Source organism: Patella vulgata, chromosome 1, assembly GCF_932274485.2.
Source record: "Patella vulgata chromosome 1, xgPatVulg1.2, whole genome shotgun sequence".
Taxonomy (NCBI): Eukaryota; Metazoa; Mollusca; class Gastropoda; family Patellidae; genus Patella; species Patella vulgata.
In genome coordinates this window covers 26,880,828-26,906,757 of record NC_065879.2, presented here as the reverse complement: position 1 = coordinate 26,906,757, position 25,930 = coordinate 26,880,828, and the positions used below count along the sequence as shown (strand labels likewise).

Here is a 25,930-nt window from a genome sequence, read left to right as displayed (position 1 = left end):
GCTAACCTGGACGTCCCGTGTTCGATCCCGGTGTTGGCCGAGGAAGTGCATTGGGATTTTCCGGCGTGGTTCCGACTTATCAGTGGTGCAGTACGGAAGGCCGGCAAGGGACAATATATAGTAGTTCGGATGGGACGAAAAACCGAGAGCACCCGTTCACATAGGCATGCACGTAAAAAAAAAAGCCCTTGACATTCGGAATTCGATATAAAATTTGGCCGTAGAGTCATTTCACGGGGAAGATATCCGCCATAGCACACGTATGCCCATCTTCATTAAACCAGTAGGTGAAGAAATAGAAACTACCATTAGTTGTAAAAGTATAAAAGTATTGCATTGATGTATTTGTGTTCAAACTTTTATTTTACGTTCATTGTCAATGTGTACCTGGTGGGCTTCAGTTTCTCATACAATCCGACTAGGCACATATTTATTGTCCCATATGGTACCAATCCTAGCAATCCCTAGACATTGCAGTGTTATAACACGACCCTAGACATTGCAGTGTTATAACACGACCCTAGACATTGCAGTGTTATAACACGACCCAGGGCGGTGATGCAGGACACAGACAATAAAATAAGTGTGCTATATTTCATATAAATTTGTCGATTTGGAAAGATATAGCAAACAATAAAAGTCTTGTTCATTTTCTTACCAAGAGTAACACCGATGTTTTCAAAAATTATAAATCAAGCGAATCCTTTACCGAAACAACATTGCCTCGAGATCTTGGTCCGAGTTGTCTATGATTACCATGTAGGAGACCCCCGACCAAGGTGTATAATACTTTCAACACGGTTATCAGCATTTGTTACATGTACTTTAGTCTTGAATAACCGCCACCCTCTTCGGCATTGCTGAATTGTATTTAAAACAAACTTTCACCCCCCCCCCCAGTTATGGGAGGGGCATCCTAAGGTGAATAGCCTAGGACCTCGCGTCATTTAATTCCGCCACTGTCTCAAGCCTCAATATTAAAACTCAATTCTCGAATTCACGAATGAACTTTATTTGGCAATCTATATTTCAATTATTTTATCTAGAAAAGTATTTTGAAATATAGAAGCATTTAACAACCAGTACATTATCAATCTTTTCACGGACAACTGGGTTCTGTACAGCTTTCAGAGGGATTGGTAGAATTCATAAACGTAAAGCAGCAGTTATCCAAATTTATCTGGAAACATCCGTTGAAACCAACCTTCCCGGCATTGTAACCGATGCTGAAAGGATATAACGTGCATTACAATATATCTATCGTAGACATTCGGTATAAATATTTAAATCTATCATGTGGAGATAAAATAGAATGGGTTGATTAAAACTTCAGAACATCTATGTAAGTAACCATTGAAAATTGTTTAAAATCATTACGCGTTTTACTTTCAATAAACTGTACTAATTGATTCTTTGGAAATCGAAATCATAATTCACGAAATACCAGAATAAACCGAAAAAATACCTACAGGGTGGTGCCGAAACACATCAATACCCTACCTTGTGTATGACATCCGCTAGAACTATGAGACGAAAATCAAAAATACTTTAGCAAATATGTGTACGGCCTGACGTAATAATACGATTTGACACATCGATTGGATCCATATAAATTACCTACTCGTTGTACTTTAAACGCACCAGTCAATTAAATTGACGGCAGCAACGTCAAAATGCAAAATGTCTAACTTTGGTGTCTGGCATCTAATCTACCGCCGAATTGAAAGCATGGCACCAAGTTAAACTTACCCAGCAATGCTAATGTAATCCGCTTCACAATAATATTCGACACACTCTGTATAGGATTTCTTTGATTCTCCTACTTGGAGAATACCAACTGATGTAGTACATGGAACATCAGCTCCTATTAACAATAACATCCCATTAAATCATCAATAATACAATGCATTGTTAACATTTCACATCCATAATTCTGTTATGAAATCATTTAATTTGTGGATATACAATGTAAACTATGTATACCAATAACGTATTGTTCATTGTCGTTTACTTTTGGCAATTCTTTGGACGCCATTGTAAAAGAAAACACCCCTGTCGGTTGTTGTAAGTGATTAGTTGGACGGTTTAAAAGACATGTTTTCAACATTGCTAATGCATTATAATTGAAAGTGTAAAAAAGAAATATATTTGCCCAGTAATATGGAAATATTTTCCAATCAGTTGACGCATATTTAATATCTATACTTATTGCAAATTGTAAAACAAACCAATACATTTTGGTTCAATGATACGTATGACAGACAACATCATACTCAAATTGGGCCATATTCGAATAATGACGTAATTCATATAATAATTCAATATGGCGGTCTTCAACAAGTTTCGTAGAGCGTTATCTCGTGATCAGCGTGTTTTAGTGGTGGGAGAATAACTTTTTTTTAATGGTATTTTCCCAATATAACCAGCGAGAATCTCGTAAGATATGACTTTTGCTATTTCTTTTAAATGATTTTCGAGGTCTCTGAATATAAAGACACATTTTGAAAATACAATACAGCAGTAATTCAAAATGGCATCTAAAATGGCGGATTTTAAGTTAATCGTCATTTTTCCTGTTGGATATGACTTGTAACGTGTCATTTATTTGGTTTTCTGTGTCGATGGGTTCAATTCTGATTTTAAAAATAAAATTCGCGAATTCATGATGGCAGAAATGCAAAATGACCACAACACTGAAATCTCAAACAGCGGAATTTCAAATAAACGTCATCAAATCTTTTACTTTCGTTAGATATGGCTTGGAATATGTCTTATATCAGGGTTTTGAGGTTGCCGAGTTAAATTTCTATCCAAAAATCTGATTATGAATCATAGCCCAGATGGGTTACATTTAAAACGCCAATGAAAATAGAATCCAATACGGCGATTTTTGTTCTTGTGGACATCAATTGAAAAATAAAATTTTCAGAGATACTGAATTCAATATGGGGTTCATAAATTAATTTCTGATAAGATTGGCAGACATAGAATTAGTGCCTAAACTGGAGATATCATGCCATACCAGAGAAAACAGGTGAGGTTCTCTCCGAACAGACGTAAACTTTCTTTAGAAAAACAGACTGTAAATGGTGCTTTATAGAGTAAATCTTGGTGTTTCTAGCAGCAACCTTAGCAATTCATCAAAAAACTACGCAAATTCATGACTAAAAGCGGACTCCAGGCCAAGCAAGCACACTTAGGAAGATCCCGGGCCACACCATGTTCCTGAAGCAACGATCGCGAGTTTTACAACATCTAACCCTTGCTTCAGTACTGGGCAATTCCCGAAATTTTGCGCTCGTTGTGTTTACACGTGACCAATTAGCATTGTCCAATCAGGGGTCGTCGCACATAACACACTGTAAACAAATATGGCGGCCTCCATCGAAACTTTTTGTTGATCAGGTATGATTTCCAGCAACCTTGACATTGATCGAACCTTGAACTTTGCAACTAGATTGTCACATGTAGACATTTTAGCTATAAGCGCGAGACTTGATAATCGTAACGATATTTTTAACGAAGGAATCTGATAGGATCTCAAGCTGGGCTTATACCCAATCAAAAATAGTGCCAAAATATGCGGGGTATTACGTGAAGGGCTTCATAAGATGTACGTAGTTAAGGCGAGATTAAGCCTTCTATTGAAGATCGCGGCACACTGGTTGAGAATCACTGCTCTAACCCTATCAGAAACAAAGTTATCATGTTCCAAAGTCTCAAACAATCAAACTGCGTATCTCTGCTTAGCCGTAGTGGAAAATTCGCATGATCGCACACTGTCAAGACATTCAATAGACATCTAACCCAAGTTTGAACAGTCTACCCCAATTAGAAGGAGAGTTATTGTAAGCATCACCCAATCAAATTGCTTTTCTCTGCTTATAGCTTAAGCAGAAAATGCTCATCTTCGAACTCCATCAAGGCGGGGGACAAAATATATTCATCAGAATCAATTGACGCTATGGAAAACTTACCAGGTGGATCCTTCCATTGTAGAGCTGTAAATGCACATATCTTGGAGACAAACATAATTAAACAGAGAGTATACAGAAAAAAGCATACACAGTTCCTCATCTAAAAATATAAAATATATGTATTGCTTTCTAAAATCAACCGTACTTTGCTGGAACCAGCCCCTGAGATTAAACCCGAGCTATTAAACGCTTTAAGATACATTATGGGAGATTAGATAAAGGGCTGGCAGTTCTCACTATAACAGTTAAAAACTAGATAAAGTAAAAGGAGTTTGCTGAAAATTTCAGTCAATTGATCCACTCTGAACCGAGAATTTAGCGAATGAATTTTCGGCCTAGCCTCGATCATCATTACTAAAGTCGGTACGATAAAAAACATACGTCTTGATTATCCATTTCATGGTTTAATCATGAATGAAAGTTGAGCAGCAAATCGGATCCTAGCGATGACATCGAGAGTTGATTATGGTCTGGATAAGTTAATTAATGTCTAATTAATAGTTTATATAACATTTCAGGCCTAAAGAAAGACCTGCAATAAGCAGATTTATCTCTTGCATAACGTATGTTTAACACACTATAAAATATATAAACTGAATAACTTACTTTTACGGAATACTCTTCAAAAACGTGAACAGTTAATATTTCACAATTCACAAGGGAATGGTATTTATACCCTTATTCAGTAGAAACATTTGACATCTGTGCGAAATTAAAACAGCAGTTAAGATAGATATTAAATCAATTATTGCAACATCAATATTTTGGTGACTCTTTTTTGCCGAACTGGTACCTATTCAGAGGACACATCTGTGTCAAATTAAATCTTATATTAACAAATAATTAACAACTGCTGAATCATCACAGCATGTACATTGTACACCTCTGTTCATTTGAAAATGTCAGTTACAAACAAGTGACACCAAATGTCATAATAATTAATAATCAGTTATATGCGCAGTTTTACAAATTATGTTAACCTGATTGTTTAATATATATTGTCGCTACTTAAAGTATCTGGGTGTATTCCAAACTACAGTATTGTAAAAGATGAATCTGTAAATGTGATATCAGTCTAAAAATGGTTGTTCGTAATAGAAAACCAATGACTGAACTTCTAACTTAATCACAATCATTTTTTTACAAGAAATTTAGTGATGATGTCTAATTTTCAAAAGTGAAAATGGACGTTTTTGATTTTTGTCTTAATAATGAGTAATTGCTCCACCAATCCTCAGACATTCAGCAATTCTTCGTGGCATGCTTCTAATCACCGTCCAGTCACGATTTGGGGAAATCTGACCCACTCCTCTTGCAGTGCCACGGCCAATGCTTGCAGTGTTGTCGGTTGAGGTTGACGTCGACGAACACGTCCCCCGATCAAATTAAACGTAACACACTAAAGCAAAGATATGCTAAACAGTAAATCTTATGCAAGAACCGATAGGAAAGCAAACATGGATAGATAAACCAGCACGCCGCAGTTTTCATCAACCCTTCCTTGAAGTGTCAAATTTGACAATGAAAACCTCTCACTTGTATGGCGCTATTGCGTGTCGCATGTGCAGCTCAGTGGTTCTGTTGGGGCGATAAGTTCTTCATCTGTGAACATACTCTCAAAGCATGTCAAATGTCCATATCATATCGCAACCTGCATAAGTATTTTCATTTCAATATCCCATACTTTTTTTGAAGAGCATATATGGATTGGCGCAGCACGTTTTTGTTTTATTAAACTTTATCATTCTACCCTATACTTATACACGATTCGGAACAGAGAGAGAGAGAGAGAAATGGGGTTTAACGTCCACTAGACACAAACTAGGTCATTTCTGGACTAACATATGGTTTAATTTTATTTCAATAATTCGCTTGCGCGTAGGGGTCTTTAGCAGTGGGAGGAAACCGGAGGACCCGGAGAAAACCCACGAGGTTGGACAGGCGACCCTACTCCTTGCCACGTACAACCGGGGATTCGAAACCAAGAGATAGAAAGAGAAATGGGGTTTAACGTCCACTCGACACAAACTAGGTCATTTCGGGACTAACACATGGTTCAATTCTATTTCAATAATTCGCTTGTGCGTAGGGGTCCTTAGCAGTGGGGGGAAACCGGGGGACCCAGAGAAAACCCACGAAGTTGAACAGGCGACCCTACTCCTTGTAACCACGCGCAACAGATCTTATGATACAGCGAGCACGTGATAACCATTCGACCATCCAACCCCCCCCCCCCCCCCCACGATTCGGGACACCGGGAAGTTTCATTTTATCGCTAGTAGAACAATCCCAGGAAGTTTGAAGACATTAATCTTCAACTCTCTGACTAGTAGATTTTTTTAACAGTTAAGCTAATCCCCATTATATGAAAGAACCAGGAGGGTTGTTCCTGTTGCATCCACGACAGTACAAGATGAATGGACGTGAAAAAAAATTCCCGCAGCACTTTAAGTATTTCCTTAGCAGTATATACACGTATGCATATACATGGTGATTAACATGTTGGAGACCCCCGACCAAGGTGTATAATACTTTTGACACTTTCATAAGCATTTGTTACATGTACTGCAGTGTTGAATAACCGCCACCCTCTTCGGCATTGCTGAATTGTGTTTAAAACAAACTTTCATCTTCCCCCAGTTATGAGGCAATAGTTCCTTAATGGAATAGCCTAGGACCTCGCGTCATCTAATTCCGCCACTGTCTCGAGCCTCAAAATTAAAACTCAATTCTCGAATTCACGAATGACCTTTATTTGGCAATCTATATTTCAATTATTTTATCTAGAAAAGTATTTTGAAATATAGAAGCATTTAACAACCAGTACATTTTTAATCTTTTCACGGACAGCTGGGTTCTGTACAGCTTTCAGATGGATTGGTAGAATTCATAAACATATAACAACAGTTATCCAAATTTACCTGGAAACATCCTTCTATACCAAACTTCCCGGCATTGTAACCGATGCTGAAAAGATATAACGTGCATTACAATATATCTATCGTCGACATTCGGTATAAATATTTAAACTTTGAGAAAATCTATCAAATAGATAAAATAGAAACGGTTGATGAAAACTTGAAAACATCTATGTAAGTAAGCATTGAACATTGTTTAAAATCATTACGCGTTTTTCTTTCAATAAACTGTACTAATTGATTCTATGGAAATCGAAACCAGCGAAATGGCAACGGATATTGCAATCAAGCCATCTAAATATAATTCACAAAATAGCAGAATAAACCTACAGGGTGGTGCGGAAAAACATCAATACCCTACCTTGTGTATGACATCCGCTAGAACTATGAAACGAAAATCAAAAATACTTTAGCAAATATGTGTACGGCCTGACGTAATAATACGATTTGACACATCGACTGGATCTAGATAAATTATCTACTCGTTGTACTTTTTAAAGCAATCAACTAAATTGACGGCAGCAACGTCAAAATGCAAAATGTCTAACTTTGGTGTCGGACATCTAATCTACAGTCGAATTGAAAGCATGGCACCAAGTTAAACTTACCCAACAATGCTAATGTCACCCGCTCCACAATAATATTCGATACAGTCTGTGTAAGATTTCTTTGATTCTCCTACTTTGAGCATACCAACTGCTGTTGTACATGGAACTTCAGCTCCTATTAACAATAACATCCCTTTAAATCATCTTTAATACAACGCATTGTTAAGATTTCACATCCATAATTATGACCATTCTGTTATGAAATCATTTAATTTGTGAATATACAATGTAAAATATGTATATCAATAATATTGTTCAGTGTCGTTTACTTTTGGCAATTCTTTGGACGCCATTGTAAAAGAAAAACCCCTGTCGGTTCTTGTAAGTGATTAGTTGGACGGTTTAAAATACATGTTTTCAACATTGCTAATGCATTATAATTGAAAGTGTAAAAAGAAATATATATGCCCAGTAATATGGAAATATTTTCCAATCAGTTGACGCATATTTAATATTTTGACAATATTTTTAAATTGAAGACAAAATGAACAAGCCATCAGTGACGCTGATGGCCCCGATCGCAATCCTAAAATAAATATATGATACATATTAATCAATTGCACATTTATCTCTTTGAAAATTATCGAGCAATCAAACAGATTATCTAAACTTATTGCAAATTATAAAACAAACAAATACGTTTTGGTTCAATGATCCGTATGTCAGACAACGTCATACTCAAATTCGGCCATATTCGAATAATGACGTCATTAACATAATTCAATATGGCGGTCTTCAACAAGTTTCGTAGAGCGTTATCTCGTGATCAGCGTGTTTTAGTGGTGGGAGAATAACTTTTTTTTCATATCTTGAAATTGAAAAGGTGATAGAAGCGAAGTGTGCTGAAAAACGAATTGGCTTAAAAAAAAACCCTCAACAATGTGTTTTTCACATGGTGCCGGCCAGCTATTTCTTTCAAAATGGTTGCCAAATTTTATAAAGGAATGGTATTTTCCCAATATAACCAGCGAGAACCTCTTAAGATATGTCTTTTAAATGATATTTTGATGTCTCTGAATATAAAGACACATTTTGAAAATCCAATACAGCAGCAATTCAAAATGGCATCCAAAATGGCGGATTTTAAGTTAATCGTCATTTTTTCCTGTTGGATATGACTTGTAACGTGTCATTTATTTGGTTTTCTGTGTCGATGGGTTCAATTCTGATTTCAAAAATAAAATTCGCGAATTCATGATGGCAGAAATGCAAAATGACCACCACACTGAAATCCCAAACGGCGGAATTTCAAATAAACGTCATTAAATCTTTTACTTCCGTTAGATATGGCTTGTAATATGTCTTATATCAGGGTTTTGAGGTTGCCGAGTTAAATTTCTATCCAAAAAACTGATTATGAATTATAGCCCAGATGGGGTAAATTTAAAACGTCAATGAAAATAGAATCCAATACGGCGATTTTTGTTCTTGTGGACATGACTTGAAAAATAAAACTTTCAGAGATACTGAATTCAATATGGGGTTCATAAATTAATTTCCGATAAGATTGGCAGACATAGAATTAGTGCCTAAACTGGAAATATCATGCCATACCAGAGAAAACATCATTTACAGTAAGTTTTAAAAACACAGGGTCATTCTGTCTTGTTATTCATTTCACAAGTTCTTGTGATTGCCAGAACAATACTGATTTTCATCAGCAATGGACACTAGACAAAAAAACAAAACAAAACAAAAAACAAAATAGGCAAAAATGAACCTGTAGTTACTGTCGATCCTAATGATACCCCAGGGGCGGAGTGATCATTCCTCCGCGAGGGGTTCCCACTCTATGAGGGCGGGCGTCAGGTGAGGTTCTCTCTGAACAGGCGTAAAATTTCTTTAGAAAAACAGACTGTAAATGGTGCTTTATAGAGTAAATCTTGGTGTTTCTAGCAGCAACCTTAGCAATTCATCAAAAAATTACGCTAATTCATGACTAAAAGGGGACTCCAGGCCAAACAAAAACATTAACTAGTTTCGGGACCCCTGAAACTACCTCCATACTCCTTTTCAGCCCATCCTTGAAAAGGGAGGGGGAGAGATAGTATGTTAAAACGTGTTGCAAATTTCTGCATTACAATGTAGACCTTAAATTATCAAATAAATTAACACATGGTATTTTGATCGAGTACTTGACAGCTACAAGAACGTTTCCATTAATCGAAAATTCCGATAAACAATTCATTGTTAGTTCGAGGGGAAAGTTCTACAGATGGTAGACAAAATATCATTTTGTGTGAAATAGGTGTCCTGAATACAAATGGGTTCATTGACATCAAATATCGGTTCTACAATTTTGGCAAGAGGGTTTCTTTTGTACCCATCACGAGCCACGAGAAAATGACTCCCTTCTCAGAAAAATCCTATGCGGAACAAACATTTCCGTTTCATCTAAAATTCCAATAAACAATTTATCTTTAGTTCGAAGGGAAAGTGCTACAGGAGGTAGACCATATTTAAATGAACCTATGGTTACTATAGAGCCACATGATACTGATACTAGGGGCGGGGTAGGGGCAGTGTCGGATTAAGGCTCTGCTGGCCCTAAGGCACATTTTGATAGGTAGCCTGAAAATACAGATATGTTGGGCTCACTGACAAAATGAAATAAGTTAAATTCTCAACATAATCACTGTTCATAATCATTAATCATAACAGAGTATTTAACACTGGAAATATTACTCACACTTCTACTTCTGACTAGAGATTTACGAACGGCTGACCAGGGTGAGGATTGTCTTTTCACAGAACCGCCATCGGAATTTTCACCTTGGCTTCCCTAGTCATATTAGCTAGTTTTCGACAATGTTTCACTCGTTATGTTGGTCTATGCATGTTTATAATTACGTGAAATACATCTAATGTCAATTGCGAAATCAATGAAAATTTTTAAAAAATATGAAATTACTTACGAGATTCTTTCCCACAACAAATGTAAACAAACCTCACGTGTGTAAAAGGACGAAACATCATGTCAACCCTTTGCCAGAGTATGGAAAGCTTTTAAGGACAAACGTGTAGATGAAGAAGAGTGCAATTTATTTACATAAAAATAAAGGCAAGCATTTTTGTCACCACTTGATAATTATCAAAAAAATTTTACTTTATTATTTTGTGGCCTGGATTTTTGGCTGGCCCTAAGGCACGTGCCTTATTTGCCTTATGGTTAATCCAGAACTGAGTAGGGGCCGTGGGGGGGGGGCGGTCCACTCTATTAGTAAGTGCAGGAGGACCGTACTACACGCAAGACAAAAATTTACAAGATAAACCTGCGGATAAGACAGAAAATAGACATTGCACCAAATAAACAAATATCAAATCAAGTGAATGGATCCGGGGGCCAACCGTAAGCGTCCACTGCGCTGTACAGTTCCGGACCTGTAGTGACACAAACTTCACTCAAATTTGAAAACAATCAGGAATACAAAAAAGACGTAACAGAAATAATGCGACCAATCTTGACAGTGGTCGTCTCCTCAATGGCGATAGTCTGCCAGTTGACGTCATGAGTAAGAACGTCATACAATTTTAACAATAAGGGTGATAATCGGGATAGAATCTCGGAAAACGCTAAAATAATAAGTTTAGTGAGCAAACAGGAGCAAAACCCAACAACGAGAACATTCTGCAGCACGAAGGGTTAAAATTCTACTCTAATAGTAAGTGCAGGAGGACCGCACTACACGCAAAACAAAAATCTACAAGATAAACCTGCGGACAAGACAGAAAATAGACATTGCACCAAATAAACAAATATCAAATCAGGTGAATGGATCCGGCGGCCAGCCGTAAACGTCCACTGCGCTGTACAGTCACGGACCTGTAGTGACACAGTGGTGGAGTCCGGAGGGGTTCTTCCAACCGGCGAACGTATGGAAGACCAAACAGCTTTTTATTCAGTGTTCTCAATTCTTCATTTGTTGCTGTATTTCGACAATGTACCCTATAATCAACATTTGTTTTACAAAGCAGACATTTGACCTATCTGATTTGTAAATTGTATTCTTTAAAATCTAATTGTACTTTAATTAAAAAAAGATAACATTTATGTTAGAAAATAAACAAAACAGCCTACATTTACATTTTATCAGGGACATATAACGAAAAAAAATCTTGAACAAAAGATTTTCAAATACAAATCTCCAAAGTCTTGCAAAACATTTCTCCAAAAACATTTCTCGAAATTCATCGAACCGGAAATGAATTGAAATTAACCTGACATACAATAAGTCACCATACAATAATGGGGAATCGAGCAAGCATATTCAACATAGTCCGATCGCCAAACCCAATATTTCAAGTGAACCTTGAAATTGTATACTGAGTTTTTTTTATGAGTAATTTTTGTAGCCTAGGATGTCCTCTTTCGTATGGAGCGGAATTTCCCCCATAATTCCAACTCCTAACCTAGTAATGCGTATGCTAATATTTTTACTTCTATACATTTAAGTTCTTACTAACACATGTTAAATTGGCTATTTACACATGTAAAAATGCTAATTTATATAACTTATTTTTTTTAAATATTGCTGTTAGAATTTATATTTTGGTCTATTTCCATTATTACATTTAATTTATTGTAGTCTGTATAGTTTCGTTAACATTTTGACATTTCACAAATGTTTCGCGGTAAAGCCGTCACAATTCTAAGCTCATTTTGGTAACAGATGGCGCTGTTTATTGTATGGAGGCTGATTAGGGACATGTAAAATCTCGCCTTTTTCATAACCCGACAGATAAAAATCATAAAATATTTTATGTACAAAAGCAAACTGTTCTAGATATTTTTAAAATATATAAATAGGCTTCCATGCCGTGCATTTTCCAATATACTGCTATATCGATTGATTTGGCATTTTTTGTTTCTAAAAGAACAATAAAATATACAGAAAGAACTCATTACGTCATGCAGTGAATAAATGAATATATAGGTAATGATAAGCTTAGCACGTATCTTTTCCCCTCAAATTTATGAAATATTTTTCGCACACAATTAAAGTATTTTTGATATTATTTTAGCTTTCTATCGGATCAAGCCTCCAAATCATCGTGAGCCGCGGTGGCTCGGTTAGTATGTCCCTGACTCGGTCTCGGGTTCGCTCTCGGTATTGGAAGACGGGGTTCCTGACAAGGAACACTGTCTAGTCGTTCTAATAGCGTGCACGTAAAAGAACCATGGACGTTGGGATTTGAAATAAGAGTAGGCCGAGCCGAGAATTTAGCGATTGAATTTGGGCCTAGCTTCGATTATCATTACTGAAGTCGGTACGAAAAAAAAAACATAATCTCGATTATCCATTTTTTGATTTAATCATGAATGAGCGTTGAGCAGCAGATCAGATCATAATCCAGTTAATATCGCAGGCTAGCGATGACATCGACAGTTGATTATGGTCTGGATAAGTTAATTAATGTCTAATTACTAATTTAGATAACATTTCAGACCTGAAGAAAGACTGGCAATAGGCAGATTCAGCTCTGCATGTTAAATTTTCAAATCATCGGATTAGTCGCTTGAATTGATCTTATTAATCTCATTCCAAAGTTTGGTGTCATAACTAATTGGATAAAGGCCAAACGAATTTGGGTTGGTGTGTGTGGGGGGGGGGGGGGGCACTTTGCTTTAATTTTATATCTGAATTATCATTTCCTGTTTCTCAATTCAATCTAAAATAAAATAAGATATTGTTTATAAACCAAAAAAAACACACATAATAACTTTTTTCTATTGGTGTAGTTCTATATTAATTAAATATTATCAGAATAATTTACTTTTGTACGTAATATATTCTGTTTATCTTTAGAGAAAAAAATAGCCTATTACTTCTCTCAAAAATATCGAAAACGAATATTGCAAAGAAAAAAGCCTAAATCAATCGATAAGGCCGTATTAGGGCAAATGCACGAAAATAATAATTTGCTTTTGTACGTAAAATATTTTAGTATTTTTGACAGAAAAATGTCGTCATGTCTGACGGGTAATGAAAAGGGCGAGATTTTAAATGTCCCCAATGAGCCACCATATAATAAACAGCGGCATCTGTTAGCATAATGTGCGTTAAAATTATGACTCCCTTTTAACCCGTTATGATAAGTCATAATTCTAACTCTCATTATGGTAACAGGTGGCGCTGTTTATTACATGGTGGTCCATTGAGGACATGTGAAGTTGTGCCTTTTTATATAACCCAAAAACACGGCATTTTTCCTTTCAAACATAGGTACAAAAGTAAGTCATTCTCGACAATTTTTTAAAAGAAATTAGGCTATTTTTTTCTCTAAAAGAAAAAATAAAGTATTTTACGTGCAAAAGTAAAGTAAAAAAGTTTTTATTGTGTTTGTTTTGGTTTATAAACAATATTTTATATATTGAATATTAAAGGGTTTTCGGCTAAAGGGCCATAACCTAATTTGTTAAAAAAAAAACTAAAAAAAAAAACTATAGCCTGAATCGCGTTCACAATGTTTTCGGAAAAGAATCAAAATTATGATCTCTTCGGGGCTAAAATACAGGAAATTGAACCTATTCGAGTTGTTTCGGATATAACATACAATTTTAGTTTTAAAATAAATCGAATAAAAATTGTGACCCACAAGCTATTTGTGCGATTTTCGTACGATCAGGAGCTATAATCCAAAATGTTATCGTGAGATAAGTGCCAAAATCGAACCCATATTTATCTATACTACCCTATGGAAACATTAATGGGGGGGGGGGGGGGTCACGGTGGCTAAGTAGGTATGACGCTGGCTCGCTATCCTGGAGATAGGGATCGGGTCCCTGCATTGGCCGAGAAAGTTCATCCAGATTTTACAGCGTGGTCCCCCCTTGTCAGTGATGCAGGACCAAGGACCTGACAAGGACAGCTGTCTAGTCGTTCGGATGGAACGAAAAACCGAGGTCCCGTGTACACATTGGAGTGCACGTAAAAGATCCCTTGACAGTTGAAATTCGATATAAGAGTAGTCCGTAGTGCCGCTGTCCGAGCAAAATTTCACTCATAGCACACTGTATGGCGTATGCCCGTCTTCATTAGCCCAGTTCGGAGCAGAACAGTAGGACGTTAAACTCCATTTCATTTCATTTCATTTCATTTGGAAACATTAAAATATAAGAGGGGAGGGTGGTGATAATTACCCCGAAACCCATCAACAGGAGCATAATATGGGACTTTGATGAGAGAGTGTAAACAATGTAGAACTATACCAACTTTAAATTCGTTTAGTTATGACCCTATAGAATGGGGTCAATAAGGGCGGTGAATCTTTCGCCCAATCCCTAAAAGTCTTCCTACATCCTAACACAAAACCGGTGATTTGGAAATGAAATAAAGGTTTACGACCTGTTGTTACGCAGTGACTGTGCTAATGAAGACGGGCATACGTCATGAAGTGTGCAATTTCTGGGGATTTTGTACGGGCAGGGGCGCGATGGCCTACTCTTGGTGCACGCCATCGCGTTTTCGTCCCATTAAGACAGTGTTCCTTGTCAGGCTGTGACAGGTGGAAAGCACGCCGGAAAACCTGAGGAACTTTCTCTTCCATCTCCGGGAGCGAACCCGGGACCTTCTGGTAACCGAGCCAGTGACTTACTCACCGAGACACCGCGGCTCCCGATGATTTGGAAACCTGGCCCGCTATAGATTACTTCAATGATATCATAAATTCTATATTTGTGTACGTAAAATATTTCATAATTGTGAGGGGAAGAGAAAAGCTAAACTAAGCATGACCGATTTATATTGATGTATTCAATTTCATGCATGGCGTATATATTATTCTTTTAGAAAACAAATAGGCCAAAACAATCGACAGTTAATTGTTTGTGGAAATACATGATAAAATAGCCTATTTATTTATCGAAAATAGTTTAGAATACTTTGCTTTTGTACGTAAAATATTTGTATTTTTTTTTGACAAAAAATGTCGTCATGTCTGTCGGGTCAATTGTTCATGTTCCCAATGAGCCACCATACAATTGTAAACAGCGCCGTCTGTTACCAAAATGGGCTTAGAATTATGGCGCCTTTACCGCGAAACATTTCAAAATGTTAACGAAGCGAAACTGCCTACAATAAATTAAAGGAATAATGGAAATAGAACAAAATACAAATTCTAACTGCAATATTTAAAGAAATAAGTCATATAAATTAGCATTTTTACATGTGTAAATAGCCAATTTAACATGTGTTAGTAAGAAGTTACATGCATAGAAGTAAGCATATTAGCATACACATAACTAGGTTAGGAGTTGGAATTATGGGGGAAATTCCGCTCCATACTTTCGGAATCCGCCGCGTGAAATAATCGCCCTCAATAGCCGCTAAGGAGTTAAAGGGCCATATTATCTGGAAAGTTTGGTTTTACTATCACCCAATCACCTCACAACATAATGAACGATTTCAGTGTATTCCTTGACCCCCAAAACATAGGTTAGACCCTAAAATTGTCATCCTAGACTAAATACTATAGGAGTTATAAGGTATTATTTGACACCATCTTGGATTTCTCAAACCGCTCACGGGTGACCGAGGTTCACCCGGCTGATCTGAAAGAGGTCACCCTATGCTACTAATGGCTAATCGGGCCGGACCTTCGATAAAGAAAATAAATTGAAAGTGGTCTGTTTTCAGTAATTAGATTATTGTCTGATAGCAACATTTCTTATCTCTTCTAAATTATGTAATCATGAATGTGCGAAGGAATAACTAATAGTGCGATATATAGGAAAATACTTTCTGGCGATGAATTAAATGATTACCTGTATTTAAACTTTACCCCCCCCCCCACACACACACACGGACACCTTTCATTGAATAATGATCAGTGTGATTTGAATTGGGCCTGTTCACGGTACTAGTCTGGCTAAACCTGAAAAATGCATACAAAGTTTTTTTGTATGATTGATTTAAGTAGCCTAGGGTGTCCTCTTTCAGAATCTTCTAGGTGAACCTCGGTCACCCTTGGGCGTTTTGAGAAATTCATGATGGCGTCCAAGACGGCCGCCATTTCAAATAATCCCCTATAACTCCCATAGTATTTAGTCTAGGACAAAATTTTTGGTGTCTAACCGTATGTTTTGGGGCCAAGGAATATTATTATATTGTGGGGCGATTAGATGATAGTAAAATCCAAAATGTCAGACAATATGGCCCTTTAACTTGAATGCGGCGGTTGGGGGCGATTATTTCACTAAATCAAACTAAAACTAGAGACAAACTATATATTTCTGGACATAACAGCACACGATAACAGTAACATCACATACATGTCTATCGGGGATTCCAGGGGCATATGGACGGGTCCTAAAAACGGGAGGAGGTGGGCACAAGCTGTTTTTGAACACTTAAAAAAACAAATTCTACCAGCAAAACACGAAAATAACCCCCACAAAACGTGGTAATATTCAGTTTAATCCTTCAGCACAGGCGCAAAATACTATACATTCTAAGGCATCGCTAGTGCAACTACACGCGCGCGTACTACATGAGGTGTCGGTCTTGCATCCACATCTGATGAGCCACATGACAGACTCCGGAGCAAGTTGACCGATTGTAATTTTCTCAATTTAATGTTCTTAACCCAGCAATACAGTTCTGGATCAAGTTCCGGCGGATTACGATCTTCCAGTAAACGCCACACAATAGCTTGGTAATGACATCTTTTTACATCCCCTGCAAATGCATCATTCGTTGGAGCAAGACTACATGGTTTAGAGGGGTATGATGACGATACGTTTCCAGTTTTTGATGCCTATATGTATCCTCCAGCGTGTTTCTAGCATCGATTTGCAATAACTCTGTCAATAACAAGCTGACAAGAATCGCGTTACAATGGAATTAACAATCAAAGACAGAACAACCGTTGAAATACGGAGAAACACATGTCAATTATCATTGAAATCCTGTCAGCTCATGCTCTTATGACACGGTTAGATGCTGCTATGTCGTGGGGAAAGGAACAGTAGACGCTCATATAGAATCAGTGCTTACACGCTTGTGTTGACCGGCATCATGTGCAAAATACCCTTTTCTTTGTTAAATTTGTTATTTTTGGAACATTCCACCTCTATAACCAATACATTTATTGCCCATGTAATACTACTATATTTGTTATTTTAGTTCTATGAAAAGTGCTCTGTTTAATATATTGAAGTGGTTGGTGGTGGTGACATCGAGAAATGGGCTAAGTAGGTATTTTGCAAGATTCATCTTTCTTAGACTAACTCACATACAGTTCTTGGCACCATCAATTGCTGGGGGTAGGGTACTGTTGTCCAGTCATCTCGTGCACAAATTAGTCCAATTAAATAGATAGGTGTTGACGTAAGGTGGTGCCCATACAGGACACTTACCCAGGGATGGTAATTGTCCCGCCCTAAAAGCTAACGCCTCTATACTTTCTATGTGAGAAGGGGCAAGGTTAAATTTCCCTTCAGACATCATTTGGACTTCCTAGGGAAGACATCGTATGGGCTTCTTAGTGAGTCATACCGTTAGCCGTCTCGGCTTACAGCCTGGCGGGCGAGGACATCATACTGGGTTCGAGGCTGGGATAGAGACAATGTAGTGTTTCAGCCGTTAGGTCTGAGTTCTAGGCATGTTAAGCCCTACTGTAGATACTATAGTAACTCCTCATGTACTGTCAAAGATGTTGTAGTTTCTTGTATTTCATATATAAACATACATGTAGTTATAAAACAGAGTGTCCCTATGTTAATTGATCATATACACAACGTGGAAGTCGGAGTTAATTCATCTATTTAACACCGTATTGTCACACCTTCCTAGGAGTCATGGTGGCTAAGTGAGTGAAACGCTGGCTCGCTAGCCCGGAGGTCGCGGGTTAGCTTCTGGTGTTGACTGAAAATGTTCATCGAGATTTTCCGGCGTGGATTACCCTCGTAAGTGTTGCAGGATGGAGGCCTGACAAGGACACCTGTCTGGTCGTTTGGATGGGGCGAAAACCCGAGGTCTCGTGTACACATTGGCGTACACGTAAAAAATTCCTTAACAGTTGGAATTCAATATAAGAGTAGGCCGTAGGCCGCTGTCCGGACAAAACTTCCCTTATGTCACACTGTATGTCGAATGCCCGTCTTTATTAGCCCAGTCGTAACAGAACAGTAGGAAGTTAAACCCCATTTCATTTCATTTGCATTCGGAGCAGAACAGTAAGACGTTAAACCCCACTGAAACGCACTGGTTACGAGACATTGCTCTCAGAAACTTCCCGCAGACCAACATATTGAATTATATTAATTACGCAATTTCGCCTTGGCCGACTTCGGCCGAATTTGAATTTGGTGTTGTCTAATATAAGTATTGAAACCCGCTGTATGGTTTCTTTTGCAATTTGTTTGGGATCACTCCAAGTTTGAGATTAACTTATCCCGCCTATTAGTCTAAACAGGAAATATTCACGATCGAACTCAGTCAGTTTTGAAGTACATGCATGTTGTGTAAATATACACTAAGTTTCATCAATCACCATCAATTAGAATCAAGGTTATCTTGTCCCAAAACAGAAAATGCCCATCTTCAAACTCCCATCAAGGCGACGGACAAAAATATATTCATCAGAATCAATTGACGCTATGGAAAACTTACCAGGTGGATCCTTCATTTGTCGACCTGTAAATGCACATATCTTGGAGACAAACAGCATTAAACATAGAGTATACAGAAAAAAGCACACACAGTTCCTCATCTAAAAATATAAAATATATGTATTGCTTTCTAAAATCAACCACCAGGTATAAGAAAAAATACTCGGGGTGGAGGGGCTGGGGGGTCCGTAGTTTGCTGGATTCAGACCCTGAGAATATCACCCGAGCTATTAAACGCTTAACACACTATAAAATATATAAACTGAATAACTTACTTTTACGGAATACTCTTCAAAAACGTTAACACTTAATATTTTACAATTCACATGGGAATGGTATTTATACCCCTATTTATTGGATACATTTGACATTTCTGCAAAATTATAATAGCGATTAAGATAGATATAAAATGAATTAACGCAACAGCAATAATTTGTTGACTTTTATTTGCCGAACTAATACCTAATCAAGGACATATATGTGTCAAATTAAATCTTATATTAATATAATTAACAACAGCTGAATCATTGCAAGTTGAAAATGTCAGTTACAGACACTAAATGTCATAATAATTAATAATCAGTTATATGCGCAGTTTAACAAATTGTGTTAACCCGATTGTTTAATATATATTGTCGCTACTTAAAGTATCTGGGGTGTATTCCAAACTACAGTATTGTAAAAGATGAATCTGTAAATGTAATATCAGTCTAAAACGGTTGAATTCACTTTCGTATTTACAAAGATACGATCAACTCAAATCCCATCGACTTATACTGTCCACTATAATAAACGATGATGCCCCCCCCCCCTCTCCCAGCTTATTGCGATATTGGTTTACATTGTAATACATCTTGTTCGCAATAAGAAACCAGTTAAACCTGAAAACAATTGTGGCTTCACGAGAGAAAGTGTTGTATATATGGGACGTCGACTATCTGAGCAGGGCATTCAACCTACAGAAGATAAAGTGAAGGCTATACGACAGAAGATAAAGTGAAGGCTATACGTAAGGCCCCGACACCCACCAACGTTACAGAGTTTCGCTCATGGTTGGGTGTGGTGAATTTCCATGCACAGTTTCTAGCAAACTTATCATCGAAGATGTACTCGTTAAATGCACTGTTAGGCAATAAACCATGGAAGTAGTCGCAGAAGTGTGAGCGTTCCCTTAATGAGATTAAGGAACGTATTATCGCCTTACGGATTAGGTGCCGTTATATTTCATACGGATAGAAATGGTAAACAGCGACCGATAACGTAAGCATCATGTAGTCTGAACAAACATGAAAAGGGTTACGCCCAGTTGGATAAAGAGGCTTTATCAATTATCCTTGGATTAAAACGATTCCGAACGTATTTGTATGGTCGTTTCTTCCAGATTCTATCAGATCATAAACCATTTCAACGTATCCTAGGACCAAAGACTGCAATCTCGACTCTTGTAGCACAACGCTTACAACGGTGGACAATACAGTTATCTGCTTTCGATTACGAACTCCATTATATTTCGTCAAAGGATAATGTCTTTGCAAACGCTTTATCAAGGTTACCGTTACCGTGTACGAGTAAATCATATGATCTCGAAGAGACTTTTTTCAATACGGGAGAAAAGATTTTCGATAGTTTCCCAGTGACAAGTAAAGAGATCAGGTATGCTACACGGAGGAAGATCACCATTAAATTTCACCATCTCGGTACCCACAAATTGTAGTTCGTCCATTTATAACAATTCTCTCTTTGTCTCTTTTCTCCCCTTTTGCATGCACATTTTTGTTGATTTTTTGATTTAGAATGGATGAAGAGGGTTTGAATTAACATTTTCTGCCAGGTTTTGGTAAATATTCATGATTTTGAGGCGGAAGGATAACGGGGTTATCAGGTTGGCTACGGTGATATGTACGGCAACTAGTTACATGTTTTTAGTATGCTTCTTCAAGTTTGTGTATCTCAAAATTTGGGTGGTCAACCTCATACAAATCTTAGTGCAAAGACATGACCATTTGTTCCTCTGTCTGTAGTGAAAAGCATTCAGTCCAACGAAAATTTGGGGAAAAGTTGGAGGTGGGCAAAGAGGCCAGAATTAACATTGAAGTCAATGGGGAAATTAATGGTGGTCTGCCTCCACACGCAATGATAAGGTTGTCTCTCGAGTTTTAGATTTTATTCGGAATGAATGGTCGATAGAGGTTCACGATGAACGTTTGAAACCTTATTTTCAACGAAAGCATGAACTGATGGTGGATCAAGATTGTATTTTATGGGGATTAAGAGGAGTTGTTCCAGAGAAATATCAACAAGATCTTCTAAACGAGCTACACGCATCTCATCCAGGTATGGTTCATATGAAGGAGTTGTCACGAAGCTACCTATGGTAGCCCAACATCACTCAAGAGATAGAAACTTTAGTACATCAGTGCTCAAGCTGTCATCAAACACACGACACAACACTCCATAAGTTGCTCCCTTAATGCCCTGGTGCATCGTGGTATAGAGTTCACATCGATTACGCTGAAAAAAATGGACACATTTTTCTAATCATTGTTGACTCATATTCCAAATGGCCAGAAGTGTTTTATATGAAAAGTACAACTTCAGTAAATATGGTATACCGTATCAAATTGTGAGTGATAACAAACTTCAGTTTGTTAGTGAGGAGTTTGAAACATTTTTAAAGAAGAGCAGTGTCAAACACGTAAGAGTCGGACCATATCATGCAGTCAGTAATGGTGCAGCGGGACGCATGGTCCAGTCATTCAAACGTGAACTTACTGCTACTAAATCTAGTGCCCGGACCTTACAACAAATTATTGACGCACTCCTACTTGCATATCGTTTCACACTACACGTCACTACAGGATGCACTCCTTCCAAACTGTTTTTAGGACGTGAGTTAAGGATAAGATTATCGCTTGGAAAACCTAATTTGGAAGAAAATGTTCTAAACAAGTGACTTCCTTTAAGAGAATATTATCCTGGAGATCCTGTTCTAGTCAAAGATTTAAGGAAAAAAGAGACATGGTGGCCGGAAACTGTCACAGAAAGGACAGCGGTGAAATCATATATTATCTTGTAATATGGATAGGAAATCTTCCTTTGTTCTTTTCGTTGAATAAGCAGACTGTTTTCCCTCTAGTAGATTGGGTGGAGCTTAACCGTGCAATAACTAGACATGTTCAATGTTATTGCACCCTTTTGCTGGTTTACACTAGTTTTAGTAGAAATCATATAGAGAAGTGGGATGGGTTTTCTGTGCAATAACAATATGCACGATGAGCATTTGTCAATGTTACAAGTCATTTATAGCACGCTTCATTCGTTAACAGGTTTAACCCCTAGGCCTTCGGCCTCTGGTTAAACCTGCTAACTCGTGAAAGCCGTGCTATAAATATAACGTGTTAGATGATGGCCGTGTTTGGAAACCTGATGGAGACCAAATGCGCAAGGGAGATAACAACATAAACTTGCATCAAAAAACAAAGCGTAATACATGTAGTGATGAAAGTTATAAATCGTCAAATCCAGTGGACATTCCAAATGACAATTTGTTGAAAGCTAGTTATTATAATACTCAACCAGTATATGATGCGAGTATAGTACAAGCATATGAGTTAAGTTTCGACGCTCGTGTACAACATGGAAATCAACCACAACGTCGATATGAACGTCAAAATATCGCTCAATATGAAACATCAGCGAACGACAGTGATAATGATATTGAACAAGATATTGACATTTCTAATACTATGGACATATCTAAACCAACTATACAAACGAGGACGCCAAACCACTCTTTACCTTCATGAAACCAACGACAACAGAAAGTAGTCCAGATAACTGGAACATAATCACACAACGAACCCTTAAGTCAGTCATCCCAGATGTTACGTCATTTTTCCAGAGTTACCAAACCACCTGATAGACTGAATTTGAAATTTCGGACAAACACTAATTACGTTTTCAATTTAAAGTGCAAACAATGCGGCTGTGTTAAATAGTTATGTTATGTTTGTATGTGAATTATTGATGTTGCTAAATTATTAATTAGACATTGATTAATTTATCCAGACCATAATAAATTCTCTATGGCATCGTTAGCCTGTGATATTTACTGGATTAGAACCCGATCTACTGCTTCTGATTAAATCAAAAGATGGATAATCGAGACCATGTTTTTATCGTACCGACTTTAGTAATGATGATCGAGGCTAGGCTCGAAATTCAATAGCTAAATACTCGGTTCAGGGTGGATCAATTTGACTGAAATTTTCAACAAATTCCCTTTACATTATCTAGTATAGCGGGAACTATCAGCTCATTATCTAATCTCCCATAATCTTTAACATTTATCATGTTTTCAAATAAGGAAGGAGTGCAGTGTATTTAGACTCTATATAGTGATATCACATTATCACACAGTCAATTGTAGTCTCACTCCTACTCCATAAACAATACCTTAAGAGTTATCTTAATATCACGTGACCACTGTATCGAATAACAAGCATAATATGGAAGCTGCCATACTGTATTTTCCTAAATTGAATAAACCTTATAAATGATTAAATTAAGGTGGTAATATTCAACAATGAGCTTAACCCGTTTTTGCCCCTCGGCTCTTGGGTGTCACTTTGGGCCGTTACAGGGACCTGGTCGCACGCAGGTCCGAAAACGTCTGTCATGGGCAATTTCGTACTCAGCATGAGTAGACGTGAGATGTCATCATGTAGGGCCTACTCTTTTATTTAAAATTTGTTTTGACGGGTATGTATGAGTATACCCCATTTTTGGCGCCCTCCGACTTTGGGGTGTTAGTCTAGGTTGTCCCTGCGTTCTAATCGTCTGTTATGGGAAATTTCGTACTCAATGGGATATATATACACTTTTATTTAAAATTATTTTTCAAGTTACCTCGAATATATATATATATATATATATATACAAGTTACAACCCTTTTTCAAACCCGCTGGGGTCCATATTTAGGGTGTTAGTTTGGGCCATCCTACGGTCCATATTTAGGGTGTTAGTTTGGGCCATCCTACGGCGAAAATCGTCTGTTATGGGCAATTTCGTATTCAGTGATATGTACTCTTTCATTTAAATGTATGAGTTTAACCCATTTTGGGCGTCATTCCAGGGGTCACCAGGGACCGAGCCTCGGCAGACGCCCATTTCTGTACACCCTAGGTTTGCATGTAGATGGCTATATGGTTAGATATTAATACCTCGTTTGTCTAGGTTCGACCCTCAGGGCTCCCGGCCTATGAGTTGGTGGCTAATGGGTAAGACGCAGGCTCGCTAGCCTGGAGGTTGCGGGTTCGATCCCTGCATTGGCCGAGAAAGTTCGTCGTTATATTCCGACATGGTTTCCCCTTGTCAATGGTACAGGACAGCTGTCTAGTCGTTGGGATGGTACGAAAAACCGTGGTCTCGTGTATACATTGGCGTTGGAATTCGATATAAGAGTAGGCCATAGTGCCGCTACCCGGGCAAAATTTCCCTCATAGCACACTGTATGGCGTATGCCCGTCTTCATTAACCCAGTAGGGGCAGATCAGTAGGACGTTAAACCCCATTTCATTTCATTTCATTTCATTTCTATGAGGTGGTGACACGGTTGGTGACCTTTGGTTCCAGTGTTATCCTCCATCAAGGCGCTGCATTTTAAGCAGTTACAGTGGACTCTGTCACATCCGATCTCTGTCACACCCGGTATGATTTTCATGTTCCGATTTATTTCCTTATTACTTCAGCCAAAAAATCGCTGGTAAATCCGAATTCTGTATGTTCCTGATTCCCAAATCAATCAGCCGTCCCTTCACATAATTTCCATTGAATCGACACCGTATAATCCGTACTTCAAACGGTGGGTGTGGAGCATCCAATTATCGGTGAGATTAAAACTCAATGGGTGTGAAGCCAGAAAAGATTAACAAGTAATCACCAATCAATTATCGGTGAGATTAAAACTGTGTTGATTACTTTGAACGGTAAAGCAGTGAACCGGAGTTGTTTTAAGGGAGTGGACAAGATCTACCTGCCAGTCAATTGGTCGGCCAATCGCAAAGCTTGGATGACAGGTGCCGTTTACTTTGATTGGCTTGAAAAACTGGACATAGAACGACAGATTATAAATGACAATTGACTGAAGACGGGGACGATGAAGAATATACATTAACGACAGACTTGACCTATTCAAAATTCCTACGCATGCTCAACGACAATAAACACTTCGCACAGATTAAGGACGAAAAGACGATCGCAACAATTCATTTGTTAGAAGATGTTGCCCAGGACTCCGCCTTACGATATGCTTCCGGTAATCTTAACTAAGCAAACTACTTTAAACGATTACATGCATTGATATTTATAAATATATTGTACGCATGCATTGATATTACATGTAAACGATTTTATGAATATATTGTACGCATGCATTGTTATTGTTAATTATTTAACATAATAAAATTTTGAAAGTACAGAAAAGTTTATCATTTATAAAGAGAATAGCATTCTGGTGATTTGAAGCTACAATATAAAAATACTTCCGGTTTTCGAAGTTACAGTATTTCCGGTTTTGGAGAAAGCTCGGTATTCCGAAACGCTGTGTGATCCGAATTAGTGTAACGATCCCGCACGATGTCGGATGTAACAGAGTCCACTGTATATCTCGTGACCAGGGTAGGTATTATTTTTTTGTTTTTATGTACAAAGATTTTACACAGATACCATATATTGTTGCTCTTTTGTAAAGCATGTAAATCAAAAAATCTGGACCGGCTGGAATAGATTCATAAATTATGGATCGGCTATGAGGT

At 37.7% G+C, this 25,930-nt stretch overlaps 1 long non-coding RNA gene across 1 annotated transcript; it reads right to left on the bottom strand.

Annotated features, from left to right (window-relative positions):
- Positions 1-996: 996 nt before the first annotated feature.
- On the bottom strand, positions 997-19,507 carry LOC126819544 (uncharacterized). The gene is made up of 7 exons (XR_007679650.2): positions 19,390-19,507; positions 19,116-19,215; positions 7,504-7,618; positions 4,584-6,944; positions 3,978-4,077; positions 1,750-1,864; positions 997-1,226 (listed from the first exon to the last, which is right to left on the bottom strand). It is a non-coding gene; the product is annotated as an uncharacterized LOC126819544 (long non-coding RNA).
- Positions 19,508-25,930: the final 6,423 nt, after the last annotated feature.